General features: G+C 50.3%; 1 long non-coding RNA gene across 3 annotated transcripts in view; it reads right to left on the reverse strand.

Annotated features, from left to right (window-relative positions):
• LOC126508258 (uncharacterized) overlaps nt 1–12,452 on the reverse strand; it is a 35,699-nt gene extending 23,247 nt beyond the window's left edge. For 2 of the 3 annotated variants that reach the window (XR_007593758.1, XR_007593757.1), the window contains exon 1: nt 9,495–12,452. This is a non-coding gene — a long non-coding RNA (uncharacterized lncRNA). Of the gene's footprint in view, nt 1–8,549 lie in introns of all 3 variants that reach the window. The other variant, XR_007593759.1, reaches the window with a different exon arrangement.
• Nucleotides 12,453–16,769: the final 4,317 nt, after the last annotated feature.

The raw sequence follows: 16,769 nt of genomic DNA on the forward strand, positions 1-16,769 counted from the left end.
ACAAAACCAAATAAACCGACCACCACCACCACCAACAAATAATTCCCAAAGACCCTGGAGCCTGTGTAGGACAACTGAAGCCAATCCAGCAACAAGTGTCCTTGTGGACAGGCAAGATTAGGACAGATCAAGGCAGGCACATAGCACTGGCTGATGCGTCTATGACCCAGGCAAGATCCTTCCCAGGACACCGCAGGGGGAGCAGACTCTGCTGTGTTTCAGACTTAAGGCGTCCAGGACTGGGAGAGAACACATTTCTCTTGCTTTAACTGCCAGGTTTAGTCATTTGTCCGAACACACTCCTGAAGCCAAGGACGAGTTCGTTCAACAACTGCAGTGATGGAGAGGGGTGTGTGAGGCAGGAGAGAGTCTCTGGTCACCCCAAACTCCCGCTCCTGCCTTACCTCAGAGTGTCGTCACCCCCACAGGGTTTCTGCTATCGGTTCTCTTCGTGGACAAACACACTCCATTCTTCCCAACTCTGCAGTTAGCTAACACTCGACTTCCCACCGAGCGCACGCAGTTGAGGAATGAAAGCCAGCCTTGTGTGCAGCTGAGCCTGCCTCTTCCTGACACTGCAGGTGACTTCACACTCAGTGGCAGCCCACCCGGGAAGTGCTGACCCTCAGTGAACCAGGCAGCCGCGAAAGGGAAGGAGAGGGCCACCGAAATCACATTCACTTTGAGACCCAGGAGGAGACGAATGCGAAGGTGAGATCAACGGAAGCAATGAAGATGTTCCGAACACACGTGGGCGTGTGTACAAAGCTTCAGGCTGATGACCATGCCATAGCTCCGTGAGCGGCCCATGCTCAGTCTGGCTAAGGGAGAAGAGGTGACTTTCTCTTTAACCTAATAGAATTCTTTTGTTTTGTTTAGTTTGGCTTTTTGGAGATAGGGTTCAAAGTAGCCCATGATGGCCTAAAATTCAATATATAGCCAAGGATGGCCTTGAATTCTGATCCTCCCACTTCCCTCTCCTCATCCTGGGATTATAACTGTGCACCATCACGTCTGCCTTATGTGGTGCTGGGGATTAAACCCAGGACCTGCTCAGACTAGGCAAGCACACTACAAATTTAGCTACATCCCAGTTCCACCCCTCATCTCCTTTTTGGAGATAGTCTTCATATTCTGTAGCCCAGGCTGGCCTGAATCTATTGTGTAGTCTAAGATGCCCTTGAACTTGTGGTAATCCCCCTGCCCAAACCATCCAATTGCTCAGATCATGGGCAGGAGGCATCACACCCAAAGCATTTAAGAGGCTAGGGACCCCTCCCCCAGCACTGCCAGGACCAAACAAAGACAGCCTCTTGCTGGGCCTGGTGGTAAATGTCTGGGATTTCTACCTTCAGGGGTCTGAAGCAGCAGGATTGCATCTGAGTTCGGCAATCTCCAATCTCAAAACAAGCAACAGCTCCCTCCCTTGCTGGAAGACAGATGCTAACACCTTCTCCTTGTCCACTTTAAAGAAAGAAGCACTGATTTTTGAGAGGGAAGGGGCTGCACAGGGTCAGAGGCCTCCGGAAGCTGAAGAAAGCCCTGATCAGCGATAGGGGAAGCCAGTGGCTCCAGCACAACTGAAGGCGTGAAATCAGCCAAGCAGCTGAGTGACCTTGAACCCTTCCCCGGGGTGAGTCCCGTCGGTAGATAAGACCTTGCTGACAGCCCAGAGCAGGACCTGGAGAAGCTGTGCCAGCACTCCTGACCCAGAGGAGTGAGGTGACAAGATGTTTTTAACACCACTGAATTGGTGGTGACCTGATAACCAGCGATAGAAAACTAACACAGACGCCGTGACAACAGACGGCAAGTGACGGTGGTCTCCAACCAATTAGGAGGTCTTAAGGCTCTAGGTACCGTCACACCCATTTCAGTTCCTTCACTGAATGTAACACAAAACCAAGCCATCTCACTATGACAGCACTTATTCCTGATGATGTAGCCTACGTACCTCTCAGTGTCCTCGGAACACATTAGGGACTTCAGAACATGACGGCTGCGTTCAGTAAGGTATCTGCAACACGCTTGACAGCGTTAAGGAGCTCAAGAAGTGCTTGCTCTTCATACATACTTCACCCTCTGTCAATCTGACCACGTTCTAAAGTTTGTGAGGCACACACTCAACGTCTTGCTTTTTGGGAACCTGGAGCACAAAGCCTTGGATGTGGGTGGATGGGGTATCTGGGAATGAGTAGCCCTCCTCATTAGAACCTACTAGCAACTTCGAGAGGGAGATCAGATGGGAAGGAATCATTGCAAGGCGAGTCGAGAGATGTTGAACTCTGGCCCGGGAAATACTCGAAAAACGAGGGGTACAACGGGGTACAATCTCATACCCAGACTGTGTGCTTTTAGCTTATTCCACAGACTTGAGGTAATATGGCACATATCAGAGGAGGAACAGAAGTGTTGGCCCCAGTACAGTCATTAGGCTTATGTGAAAACAATCTACAAGAACGAAAATAATTAGCAGTGTAAGTGGGCTGTCTGAGGGTGCATTTCTGGACACTTTGGAGAGGCGTGATCCTTCAGACAGAGAGAGAGAGGGAGAATGAATGACAGAGGCAGGCAGGGCTTGTCCTCACCCCGTCATCAGTGTGGGGTGATGTAGCTTGTGAGTGCCTTCAAGAGGATGGATGTTGCTGTCCTGGGGGTTTCCATAGTCCTAGGGATTGAATACAAAGCCTTGTGCACACTATCACTGAACTACAACTCAGTCTGTTAAATGTATCAGGCTGGTCTGGAACTCACAGAAATCCACCCGCCTCTGCCTCTAGAGTATTGGAATTAAAGATGTGAGCTACCGCATCTGACTAATTTTAATTTTGGGATGTAGTTTCTAGCACTGGCTGGTCTGGAATTTGTTATACACTCAGGAATGACCTTGACTGATGGGCATGGTGGCTACATCAGCACTGGGGAAAGCAGAGGTGGTGACGTCTCTGTGAGTTTAGGCCAGCCTTGTCTACATAAGAGAGTTCCAGGCTAGCTAGGGCTACAGAGTGAGACCTTGTCTCAAAAGAAAAAAAGGAGAGAGAGAAAGAGAGAGACAGAGAGAGAAGAAAGAAAGGAAGGAAGGAAAAGAAAGAAAAAGATAAAGAAAAAATGACCTTGAACTCCTGACCCTTCTGCCTCCACCTCCTGAGTCCAGGGATTATAGATCCGTGCCACCATGTCCAGCTTATGCAGGGTTAGGGATCAACTGAACCCAAGGCTTTGTGCATGCCAAGCAAGCACTCTGTCTATCGAATTCCAGCTCCTAAGTGGTTTTTGAGGGCACAACAAAATCCTCAGCAGATGCCAAAGTAGGGTTCCCAGCAGGGCAGCTGGGGCAGTGGACAAGGGACTTTACATGTAAGAACCAAAGAGACAGGACCAAACAGCCACCTTGAAAGGCCACTGCAACTGTCTTAGTTCTAATCTGCGGGGTCCTTCGATACCCAGAGCAGAGAGAGCAGGAGAGGCCCTGACTGTACTTTCAGTACAGTCCTGGACTGCAAGTTCTCAAGAACCCATCCTCTGGCCAGGAAGATAGTATGGACTTGTCTGTAACCCTAGCTACCCGGGAGTCAGAGGCTGGAGGATGGAAAGTTCAAGGCCAGCATGGAGAACTTGGAGAGACCCTGTCTCAAAACAAAGCTTAGAGGACTAAAGAGATGGCATTGGTGGTTAGAGAGTGAAGAGAGAAAGCTTGGGGACTGGAGTGTGGATCCCCAGAACCCACACACATGCTCACTAGGTGTGGTGCACCACCTGTAATTCCAGCTTGGAGAGCAGAGAAGACAAGGAATTTCAGAGAAGGCTAGCAAGACTAGACACACACACACACACACACACACACACACACACACACACGAGCTCTAAGGTTGATTGAGAGACCCTGCCCATTGAATAAAGATGGGTGAGCCATTGAGGAAGACTTCCACATGCATATACACCCCCATGTGTGCAAACAGATATATATACCTCCTACACATGCATTTATGCATGCATGTAAAAATTGAAAACAAAATAAATGACAAAAAGCAAAAAGAGGGCATGTAGGGGGTGTAGCTTGATGACAGAGTACCTGCACAGTATGTGTGAGGCCCTGACTCCTGCAGTGGAGATGAGGTAGGGATAGAAGCGTCTGCAGACCTTCACTGTGACTGTGGGGACCAGTGGGGCCAGATGATCCCAGATCCTAAACTCGCTTTATGGGATGGTTGTGTTGTGGGATGGTGGAGGGCATGCTGCCTTTACAAGAGCAGAGCGGAAGCGGCCATCTTGCCCGCTGTCATTCCAATCCGTTGTAATTAATAATGTTGCAAGATGAGATGACCACCTGAGAAAGCTTAACACTGGGATTAAGAATCAAGTCAGGTATGGTGCATACCTTTAATCCTAGAATTCGGGAGGCAGAGACAGATGGATCCTTGTGAGTTGGGGCTAGCCTGGTCTACATAATGAGTTCCAGGGTAGTCATGACTACTACATAAAGAGACTCAGTCTCAAAAAAGAAAGGAGAAAGAAAGAAGAAGAAGAAAATAATCCACCAGGGAACCAGGGAGATGGCTCAGGGCATCAGAACGCTGGGCTATGCTCACCTGCAAGCTCCCAGTGTTTGCTGGCTGACAGGCTAGCTCCAGGGCCGGTGAGAAACCCTGTCTCAAGGGAGAGTGATAGTAGAGGAGACACAAGGACCTTTTCTGGGCACTAGAAGCTCACACAGGCATGTGTGCACACATGTTCAAACACATGACTACATGACACACACACATGGCCATAAGCAATAAAATCAAAGCCAATTACCTTATAAAAGAACAAGCCAAAGAATGAACATGGTTCAAAGGTCAAGTACCACTGGGCTCCTAACTCCACACAGGCAAAGGGTCTCTCTACAGACCCTTCTCAGTCCCCCCCGACCCCCCCCCACTCAGGGCATTTTACTTCATTTAAATATCTACAGTATGACATCTAAAAACAACTAAAGCAGTAACTCTTAGGAAGGGGAAGAGAGAAATATTTGCAACACAAAATTTTAAAAAACATCCATCCATCAATCAATCAAACAAACAAACAAAAACACCCTCCAATGCATTGTAATCTATCTGCAAGGAGGCTTCCTCTGTCTTAGTTGGATGCATTGAATACATTGAATAGGGACACACCGAGAGCTTTACCACTGAGGCCCCGCCCACACCTGCAGGGGCATCCTGCTTGGTGGCTACCTCTAACACAGTACATCCTAAAATAAGCCCAATATATCTTCTCTCTTTCCCTCTGAATCAGGTCTCACTCTTCAGCCTGCTTCAGCTTCTGACTCTTGGTCCTCCAGTCTCAGCTCCCGAGCACTGGGATTACAGGAATGTGGAACCACACCTAGCCCTTAAGCCTGATTCCATGAAAACCTAAGAAGGTCAGTTTCTATTTCCAGATTCACAAAGCTAATGACAGGGATGGGAAGGAGAGATGTGACAGGTCCTTGAGCCTAAAGTCACATCTAGACTGTGATGCTAGGGCTCCAAAGGAGAGAAAAATGGTACCTGCATGGCACTACCTCCCAGGCTTCCACTAAAACAGTGGTCCACAGATCTGCTGAACCCTTGAGCCTGCAGGGCTGAGCTGTGCTCTCTGGGAGGATTGGGTCTATCAGCCACGGCTGGTGTGTCTAATCGCGTCCATCTTTCTTCCGGTGTTTGTTACTGGGTGTCATGCATCCACCTCCAGTCTCACATCATCCTTCATGTTTCTCAAATCCACTAGATGCAGGGCCTTTGCCCACGCTGGCCCTCTGTCTGTGGAACTCCCACCTTCCTCTCTGTCCTGAGTGACTTCCCCCCACACATAGTAACCGTCTGGTGGAGAAGTGAATGAGTCCTGCCTGCCTATTTTCTGGTGTATCCACCTGATCTCCTTAAGTCAGAGGTCATGTGTCCTCTCACCACAGGGGCCCCTTTTCACACTGGCATTCTGCTACACCTTCTAGGCCACTCACCAAGGTATCACAGTATGACAAGAGGGTACCGTATTACTAGGAGGCATTGCCTAACTCATATCTTATAAGGAGACAATCCAGGAACTTGTCTAGGTTTAGCATTATTAGTTGAGGGTGAGAAGCAAACACATCCTCATAGCTGCCAAAATGGCCAACCACTAATACTCAACATCTGACCCAGTAGGTCCTATGGTACCAGTTGATCCTATCCTAAACAGCCCAGATGAACTTTCAAGGTTAATATTCAAATGCATACACTTCCCTAGCATAGCATGCTGGCTGTTACTGTGGAGTTCTGTGGCTCAAGGAGCAGCCATCTGTCCCTGAGTTCTCTCAGAACTGCAGACAGAGGCAGGACTGGCTGCACATAGCCTATGCTGTACCAATTTGTACCTGGATGTGACATTTTACATAACAGGCCCAGTCATGTCTAGGTTCATGAGCCCAAGCATAGATTGTCAAGAGGCCACATGATGTGGGATTCCCCTCTGTATGCTGTGAATACCATTGGTGAATAAAGAAACTGCTTTGAGCCTATAGCAGAGTAGGGCAGAACAGAGGTAGGTGAGGAAAATTAAACTGAATGCTGGGAGAAAGAAGGCGGAGTCAGACAAGTCCCACCAGAGACAGCGCTGGAACTATACCCCCCCCAAAGCCTAATGGTGATGCGCAGATTAATGGGGATGAGTTAATTTAAGATATGAGTTAGGCAGAAATATGCTTAAGCTATTGGCCAAACAGTATTGCAAATAATATGGTTTCTGTGTGATTATTTTGGGGCTGAGCAGCCGGGAACAAACAAGCGGGCTCCTACTACAGGTCTCTGCAGAGCCCCTGCTCTTGTAGCCTGCCAGACATGGGGTGGGGGAGGGGAGGCATGGCAGCATACATCCTGTAGGTGCTGCTAGATGGCCATCTAATGTTAGGCAGCTAAATATCAGGGGGCTTATTGGCCGCTGAGGATGAACCCCCTCCTTCCTGTTTCCCTGATAATGCTACAAACCGAACATTTAATTACCTCCTTAAGATGTAAAACACCAAATAAAAGGGTGAAGGAACCTTGGCTTTGTTGAGGCTCATTAAGGGAAAGCTAATTCCTCCTGGTCAACAGAATAGAAGTTCCACCCCTGGCTGGTGGTGGAGCTCTGACATCCTAAGCTACCCCAAAGCATGGCATAGTCTTGTCTCCTCCTTTTCTAAAGAGTTAATCCAATGGGGCCTGTCAATTGCCTGGCCTGAAGTCTACCCCCCTCACCACCCTCCCCCCCACATCCAGGAAACCTGATTCTCCAGAAGACACGCTAAGAAGAAGGGAGAAAGAGTTATCCCTTAAGGAGATGGTGCACTGCCCTTCCTGGAAGCGCCTTCCTTGGTGAAGTCTCTGGCTGAGCGTCCATCTTACACAGCTTCTGGGAGAAGCACTAGAGTCAGCTGCTCTGATCCTACCTCGGGAAAGCAGGCCTCCTTTTTCTCACCAGCACCCTGGGCTTTCGCTCCCCCCACCTCTCTCTCTCTCTCTCTCTCTCTCTCTCTCTCTCTCTCTCTCTCTCTCTCTCTCTCTCTGAAACCCTCCCCTCCTGGAAGGCAACTACTGGTCACCTCCAGTGCAAAATGTATGGCTTTCTTTTCTGCTTCTCCCTCCTTCTGGTACCTGCCAAGACTTTCAGCTTGTTTGCCCTGTTGATTTCTCTCACATTCTGATAAAATCGTCCTTGGGCTGCCTTCTGAGTCCATTCTTAAATTCATTTATTAACGACACTAAGAACCCAAAAGGGAAACCTTTAGTGCTAGTCCGCCGAAAGGGGATCACCTGCAACCTTGGCCCTACTGCTCTGGGAACAGAACAGGCAGGCAGCACTAAGGAACAAAAGAGCCCTGTGTTGGGGGCTGTGGGCTAGGCAGCGCTCTTCCCAGCAGGAGCACTCACATTACCGTGGGGGACTTGGGTTGGAGGCTAAAATGCCCCTGCTCTAACATTAACACATTAATCTACACGCAGGAGGCTGAGACAGGAGGATGCCTTGAACTCAAGACCAGCTTAGGCTACAAAGTAATTCTCTCTCTCTCTCTCTCTCTCTCTCTCTCTCTCTCTCTCTCTCACACACACACACACACACACACACACACAGTCTAAAGACTAAACCTCACATAGAGTACAACTTTAGAGACCCAAGCATTTTTTTTTCTCTCCCTAATAAAATTCTCAGTACAATTCTGGGAGACCGAGTCAGTGCCAGTCAATGCCCCACTTGTGGGTGGGGAAGAGGACCTTGGAGTCACCGGCTTTAGCTCCCAGGCTGGTTAACACAGGGGCACCAAAGCCTTTCTCACGCTCAAGACAGATCAAAGGAGAAAAAGACTGCCCCAAGCGAAACTCCCCCAAAGAAATCTTTTCTTTACAGAGAAGATGATAGCAAAGGACATTTTGTTACTTCTTGGAAGTTCTTCGGCTTCCAAGGGCTGCACAACTCAGCAGTTTTCTGTAATTATCACTAAAGTATTCGGCCTGGTTCCTGCCTCCTTCGCACACTTTCACACAGATAGGAGCACCAACTAGCTCAGTAGTTACCTGAGCTCCGCGACGAGCAGGTGCGCAGCCCCTGGGCCCCTGTAACCCCGGCCTTGGCTCCAAACTCTGGCAACGTCTCCCAAAGCCCCCAACTGCAGTCACAGAGGGGAGCAGCCCCGCTCTGAACAAGCCCAGGCAAGCCCAGGCACAGCCCCTGCTCAATCCTCCTACAGGCACCGCGAGGATCCGGGGATGGAAGACACCTCTCTAGCCCGGCATCACGTGAGTTGGGGGTCGCTCCAGATAGTTGGTGCAGCCACATCTCCATCACATGAAAAAATAAAGGGGGCAAGATGGGCCAAAGGCAGAGCGCGCGAGGGCGGTGCTACCGAGCGCTGCCTCCACCCCCCCCTCCCCGGAAGGCACTGCGGTGCGCCGGGGTCACGCTGGTCTGTGAGCTGGCCAGGCCGGGGGAGAGGTGGCCGGACACGGCAGAGACCAAGCAGCCGGGCTGGGGTCCTATTGCGCGAATTGCAGATATTGGGTTCCGGGCCTCCGCCTCCGCTCCTTTGCGGCTCTGCAGCTCTGCCGGGGTTGACTCTTCCCCAGCAAGAGCTCAGAGTTTGCGCAGCGCCCCTCGCCTCATCTCGCTGCTCAGTCCCAGGGCGTGCCACCCTAGGGCCGATATCAGTGTGCACTCCGGCCATCACGATCCTTCCGGGGACCCCTCGCCTCTCTGTGTTGAGACCGAAGCCCGAGTGAGTCTATAACAAGTAAACAGAAACCACGAGGACACGCGCCACAATGCCCAGCTCGCGGGGTAGCTCCCTGGGAAGAGGGCAGAAGAGTCTCACGTCCATGTCACTAAAGTATGGACGCGTCCTCTGCGACATTGTCAGCTAAGAATGGTCAGATGTCCTACACAGCCCCAGATTCTAAGGCCAGGAACAAACACCCTGCTGAGGACACCTCCCGTTTGACCTGCCTGCGTCCTGTCCCACTCACCGTGCGCCAAGTTCTGGCACCCAAGTTCTGGCACCGTCAGACGCTGGGGTAACCCAGCTCACCTCTTAGCTCTGCGAGCTGGTCCCAGGAGTGAAGAAGGCGCACCGCACTGGGTGCACGGCGCTCTTGAGCTGGGAGCGCAGGGCGAGAGACCACGAGTGGGGCAGGGCTTTTGTACGAACTCAGACTGAAGTACAGAGCTGAGAGCTGCAGGGAGGAGTCTGGGCAGTGCGCCAGGCACGCGCCTCCCATTTTGCACGGTTCTTCTCTATCCAGGGTCTATGACACAGGACTCCCTTGAAGTTCGTAGAGATTCCCAGAATGGACAGTCCTGAAGACCCGTGGGAAGGGGACAGACCCATGGGAGCACTCATATCTGGGTGCTCCATCCCCACTGGCTTTTCTGTACCCTAGTTTTCTCCGAGAACTACCAAAATGCCTGGATGTGAGAAGCTAACGGTAAGATAGACACACTGTCTAGATAGCAGATTCCAACAAGAGGAAACTAAAACGCCCAGTCCATACTCACTCCCCCATCCTCGGAAGCAGCGTCAGTCTAGACCCCCTTCTCTTATTAATGACGTCACTGTAAAAATAAGGTTTCCCCCTCCCCCAATGTCGGGAACACATCCTGGGCCTTGTTCCTGCTAAGAAGCAGATCCCAAGCTCTCGATTTTGTTTTGTTTTTGAGGCTATGTAGCACAGGCTAGCCTTAAATTCATAATCCTCCTGCCTCGGCTCCTTGCTTGCTGGATTGACAGAGATGGGCTTTGATACCCGACTAAGGAGGACTGTTTTGGGGAGGCCTCTCTGATAGACAAGCTCAGTCCTACAAGAACCTTACAATAATCAATCCACAGTTGGAGCCCTGCACCTGGCCTCCAGGCGACATAGGAGGTCTCTAGAGAGAGGAAATTTCAGAAAAGCATGAACAATGTCAACTGAGCCCCCAGGAACACCGGGCCATGTCCCCAGACACAGGGGTCACGTGGTGCTCCAGGAGAACTTGGTGTCTCCGATATGACCCCTGATGCCAGAAGTGCTTATGGCTACTGCTCGCTTTCCCCTCTCACATGATCTATAGCGAGCGCCCGATGTCTCTACATCCAAGTCATCCAGGAGGCCAAGGAATACTGGCCACCTGTGAAGATATGGTGTAGGAAGGGGGAGATTTTCAAAAGTGTTCGAAATGCTCTAGAACTAAATAACGCGATGGCTGTATGAGGTAATGGTTTGGATGTGTTATTCCCCATAGTCTGGAGCATTTGAGGGCTTGGTCCCAGTTCATATCATTGTTTGGGGAGGTTGCACACATCTGTAATTTTAGCGTTCCTATGGTGAGGTGGGAGATGGAGACAGAAGAATCCCTGTAAGTTCTTGGGCTAAAACAAGAGGCCATGTCTCAGGCAAGGTGGGAGGTGAGGACCTCAGGTTGTCCTCGAACCACTACACCTGTGCTGTGGGGTGCACAAGCGTGCGCGCGCGCACACACACATGCACAAGATTGAAAAGGAACAAGTGAAGGGGCCTTAGCAGCAGTTTGCTTGTCCAGCACCGGGAGGCCCCATAGTCTTTCCCTAGCATCAAAAGAAGAAGGGGGACAAAGCCATCTTTGCATTATTTCTTCCTGACACAACTGGTTCCCTGAAAGTTTACCCACTCCCCTATACTATTTTCCCCTAAGATGCCTTAAGCAAAACTCGGGTGATTCGGCAAGCCTCGTAACAGACTGCAGCTTGTTTCCAGGCATTTCCGACGGAACCAGCTTCCAAGTTCATGTAGCGAAAATCCAAGCCTATAATGTGCTTTCTCTACTTTCAGTTACAGTTTTTCAGTTTGGTAGTGATATATCATTTATATTTTCATAAACAAAGCTTGCCTGAAGGTCAGTTACCTTACAGACCAGGCAGTGGTGGCACACACCTTTAATCCCAGTAGCCACACTAGTTTCCCATAGAAACCACCTATAATCTCAGCCTTAGAGAGGATTATAAAACAGGAGGAGACAGACCTCAGCCTCATTCTGAGGATTCCTGGAGGCAGGATCGCCATTTCGGACTGGGTAAGAGCCAGTGGCTGGCTGCTTTGCTTTTCTGACCTTCAGGTTGAACCCCAATATCTGTCTCTGGGTTTTCATTCTTCGTGCTACACAGGTTGAAACAAGAGCAAGTGCTGCCCCTAGCCTTGCATTTATGGGACCACAGCGGGATTTCAACCGATTTACTGTGCACCAGTTTTTTCTTTCTCTGGTCCCTCTGGCCCACAGGCCAGGTAAGCAACCCCTGAAGCCTCTGACCCTGCCCTGCGCTCAAGGGAGAAATGGGTGCTCACTGTGCTTGCTTCAGTGCTAGCGAAGTGGTGCGTTGGCTCTCATCTGGTGGTAGGGACAGGAAAGCAGGCCCCTGATCGGAGGCCCTGAGTCAACAGAGAGCCAGGTAGCCTGTTTCTTCCCCGCCTCAGACAGGACTCCAGGGATACCCCTCCAAACTGGACCCCGCAGAAGAACAGTGACGTGGGAGAGGGGTTTTCTTCACTACTGCCTCACATCAGAGTACTGTTGGTGCAGAGACACACAGGTCATACTTGTGCTTGCGTATGTGTGCACGCATGTGTACGTGTGGCACAGCAAGAGGTGCTCCAAGGAGCCTACAGGGCACGTAGAGACCCACGGCCACCATCAAGTACAATTCTCCAGGCTTTGCCTTTGATAACAAAGCCATCTCGACTTGGCTTGGCAAACAGATCACACCGGATTAAAGACCGAAAGCAGCCGGCACACTGCGCCAACTTCAGTGGTGTTGGCCGCGCCCCCAGCACTGTTTACTGGATACCTGGACTCAGCAGCCTGAAGGCCCTGCCAGTTTGCCAGCCCCTAAAGCTGCCTTGTGGTTCCTGAGTCAGATCAACCTTTCTCTGATCAGGGACCAAGGATGAAATCGATTATCGGTCAGTAGCTAGATGGGCAGCTATTTCATCAATAAACATACAGATACATAAACCCCACTGGCCAAGACCATTCTGTGCCTGCATCACATTTGTCCCCTCCCTAGTTCCATGCAGTCCCCAGATCTGGGCTGACAAGATGGCTGGGTGGGTAAAGGTGCTTGCTGCAAAGCTGGATGAACTGAGTTTGGTCCCTAGATCGCACATGGTAGACGGACACCTGAAGTCACACCCTATCCTCCAACTCCAACAAATATTAATGCAAAGTCCCAGGATGTGTACAGGAATCACACACAAAGCTTAGGTCCCAGCAGCACCCTGCCTGCCTATACACAGTGCTTCCCTGGGGTCATCCCAGCTCTGAGGATAGCAACTGCCACCTTCTAGAGTTACATACACACACATACACACACACCCTCAGATTGATCACACACACAACACCTCATATCCATTACATAGACACACACACACACCACCTCAGATCTATTACACACACACACACACGCACGCACACACACACCCTCAGATCGATCACACACACACACCCTCAGATCGATCACACACACAACACCTCAGATCCATTACATACACACACAAAACCTCAAATCCATCACACACAACCTCAGATCCATCACACACACACACACACTCCACCTCAGATCTATTACACACACACGCACACACATGCAAGCATGCACACACGCCACAGGCCATCCCATCCATCAGCCAAGCCTGTTGCTCCCAGCCGAAGCACACTGCTGTCAGGGCTTCTCTACCTCCCTGACAAACTCATTTACAGATCTCTTCCAAGTCGCTCAGTGCTCCTGCTTGTGTGACTGCCATGGTGTCCTACCTGGTTTCACTCAACCCTTGCTCACCAGAGTCCAAATTTGACACAGCAAACGTCCAGGAGTGAATTATATAAAAGGGGGGCAGCTCACATCACTCATGTATGGAAAACCTTCCTGTGGGCCCTCATTTCACCGAGAGTCAAAACCTGAATGAACTTGCCCCCAGCTCACTCCAAGCCTTCTCTTTTTCTTTCTCTCTTTCTTTCTCTCTCTCTCTCTCTCTCTCTCTCTCTCTCTCTCTCTCTCTCTCTCCCNTTGCCATTGTAGCCTGCAGCGCAGAAGCTTGAGGTTGCTTCTCTACCTATCATTTGCTGCTGCTGCTTCCGGTCCACAACTTTATATTTTTAGCCTTGGGCATTTCCCCTTTCTAACTTCCTTCCTTCCTTCCTTCCTTCCTTCCTTTCTTTCTTTCTTTCTTTCCTTCTTCCTTCCTTCTTTCTCTTTATAAAGCACTGTGTAGCTGAGGATGACCTTGAACTCCTGATCCTCCCAAGAGCTGGGATTACAGACAGGCGCCACCATACATGTTTGCCTTCCTTCCTCTCTTTTTTCTTCTTACATTTATTTGTTTATTTTTATGGTGTGTGTTGGGGGGCAGGGGTCAGAGGACAACTTGCAAATGTATGTGGTAATCAGAGAACATCTTTTGGAAGTCAGTTCTCTGCTTCTACCCACTTAGGTGCCTCACGTGACCTTCGAAACATTAATTTACTCTCCCTGAACCTCTGTTTCCTCATTTGTAACATGAGCAACATGATGTGTGTGTAACATCAGCCTTCTCTTACACTATAGAAGGATATATATACTCCACGGTATGGAGCCCTCCCTGAATGGACAGCTGTCTCGCTGCCACCACAGTGGCTACCCTAGAGCAGGTTCCTCCTCAGTCCTCAGGGACTCTGCACTGTGGAGAGCGTGACAGCTACAGAAGTACAGTCCCTCACATAAATGCTCATTTATGAAGCCCCCCGTGATCACATGGGTTCTGGGGCCTGAACTCAGGTCATCATGTTCGTTGGCAAGCACTTTTCTTTTTTTAAATGTGTGTTGGTGTTTTTTGCCTGCATGTGTGCCTGTGTGAAGGTGTTGAAACTCCTGGAGTTGCAATTACAGACAGTTGTGAGCTGCCATGTGGGTGCTGGGAATTGAACCCAGGTCCTCTGGAAGAGCAGCCAGTGCTCTTGACCACTGAGCCATCTCTCCAGCCCTAGTGCCAAGCACTCTTTTTTTTTTAATTTATTTGTTTATTATGTATACAATATTCTGTCTGTGTGTATGCCTGCAGGTCAGAAGAGGACACCAGACCTCATTACAGATGTTTTGAGCCACCATGTGGTTGCTGGGAATTGAACTCAGGACCTTTGGAAGAGCAGGCAATGCTCTTAACATCTCTCCAGCCCGCGCCAAGCACTCTTACAGACTGAATCATCTCACTGATCTCAGGTTTTCCTTTTCTTTTTGTTTTTATCTGTTTTGTTTTGAGACAGGGGCCACTCTTTGTGGTAGTGACTATCCTGGAGCTGAAAATGTAGACCAGGCTGGCGGCCTGAGACCCTTCTTCTTCTTCTTCTTCTTCTTCTTCTTCTTCTTCTTCTTCTTCTTCTTCTTCTTCTTCTTCTTCTTCTTCTTCTTCTTCCTTTTTTTTTTTTTTTTGAGGACGTGGTCTCAGTGGTCCAGACTGACCTGACCTTGAGCTCACTGTGTAATTGAGGTTGACTTTAAACTTCTGACCCTTCTGGTTCTGCTTTTGAGTACCTCTATACAGGTTGAGCCGGTGCTGGTGATAGAACCTGTGCCTCTGCACAAGCCTAGGTAAGTGCTCTGTCCGCCTAGCTGTGTCCCAGGTCCCACCCTACCCCAGCCCTGTACACCCCACCCTACCTCAGCCATGTACACCCCACCCTACCTCAGCCATGTACACCCCACCCTACCTCAGCCATGTACATCCCACCCTACCCCAGCCTTGTACACCCCACCCTACCCCAGCCTTGTACACCCCTGTTTCTTTTCACCAAAGGGACACAGAAGGCAAACAGTTCTCTCCTAAATGAAGCATCAGTACAGACAGCTGATCTCTCATGCATGTTCCCTGAGGACTCCATCCATTCATCAGGGAACGGAAGGGGGACCGTGCCAGGAGGGACTTGGGGTTATTCTGCAGAACGGAGGGTGACACTCTGGCATTGAGGCCCCAGAGTCGGGGGAGGAGGGAGATGCTGTAGGGGTGCCTGGGATAGAAACTCACTAAATAGAGCTCCTCTAAGATTGCCCACACAAGGTAAATCTACTCCAAAGAGCAAGCCAGAGATGACAGCACCAGCTCCTAGGACGGAATACTTCCAACACGAAACCACCAGGAAAGGCCCCCACAATTCCCCACAACAAGGTCCTTCTGTCCTGCCTGCCCTACCATCCTGTCTGCTGACAGACAGACCTGCAGAGTTGTGGGGATGGAGGAAGCTGCAGGCTTAGCCGCGCCCGTCATTGAAAGACTGTTAATGGGGCTGTACTGCGGAAACCGCACTTAGGAAGCTTCCAGATTCCCAGCTAGAGAGATAAGAGCACTCACCGGGCAGCGCCTCTCTGGCTCTACAGGAATGCGTTGGGACAGAAGCCACTTTGGGCCACGAGGACCTAAAGAAGCAAAAAGACAGTGCAGTTAGGAAAGTGAACCCAGTTCCAAGGCGGCTGTCTTTGGGGCTCCTAGGAGCATACCTCTCCACCTTCCCTCCCAAGGAGGAATGCCCTCCCTCCTTCAGAGAAGGGGTGGCAGTCTTGGGATGTCCCTGAAGGACCCTGCTTCTCACCAACAACATATGAATACCAGTGTCTCCGACAGACAGACGTGCCAACTTGTGGAGAGAGGTGGATCCGAGGTGACCCAAGTGTGGCTCTAGGGACACTAAGCTGAGCAGAGGTGCTCAGTAAGGTCAGCTGGATTCCTCCTGAACCTGCTGGGTGGCCTGAGTGGCTGGTGGGTCAAGGTCAACTGGAAGGTCACAGATAAGCTCCATCCCCCGTCACAATTCCCTTTACTTTCCCTTGGAGGTAGAGCCCAGTCTCCCACACCCCAGCCAAGACCGCTATTGACTGGCTTACGACTCCAGCCCTTTAGAGTTTTGTTTTTGTTTTTCGGGGGTGAGTGGAAGTATTAATTTGAGACAGAAGCTCACTAAATAGCTCAGGTGGCTTTGAACTTTTGGTCCTCCTGCTTCAGCCTTCTGAGTAGCTGGAATCTCAGACACGCATCAGCTCCCTTACGCAATTTTATCACGAGCTGGATCTATCTGATTCCCGTTTGGAAGAAAAGCCAAGATTGTGTATTTAGAAGAAATTACACGGTGGTGCAAGCCTTTAATCCCAGCACTCGGGAGGCAGAGAAGGTGGAGCTCTATGAATTTGAGGTCAGCCTGGTCTACAAAAGTTAGCTTCAGGACAGGCTCCAAAGCTACAGAGAAACCCCGTCTTGAGAAAAGCCAAA

The sequence above is a fragment of the Alexandromys fortis genome, unplaced genomic scaffold (assembly GCF_014885135.2).
Source record: "Alexandromys fortis isolate MF-2015 unplaced genomic scaffold, M_Fortis_MF-2015_v1.1 scaffold_88, whole genome shotgun sequence".
NCBI lineage: Eukaryota > Metazoa > Chordata > Mammalia > Rodentia > Cricetidae > Alexandromys > Alexandromys fortis.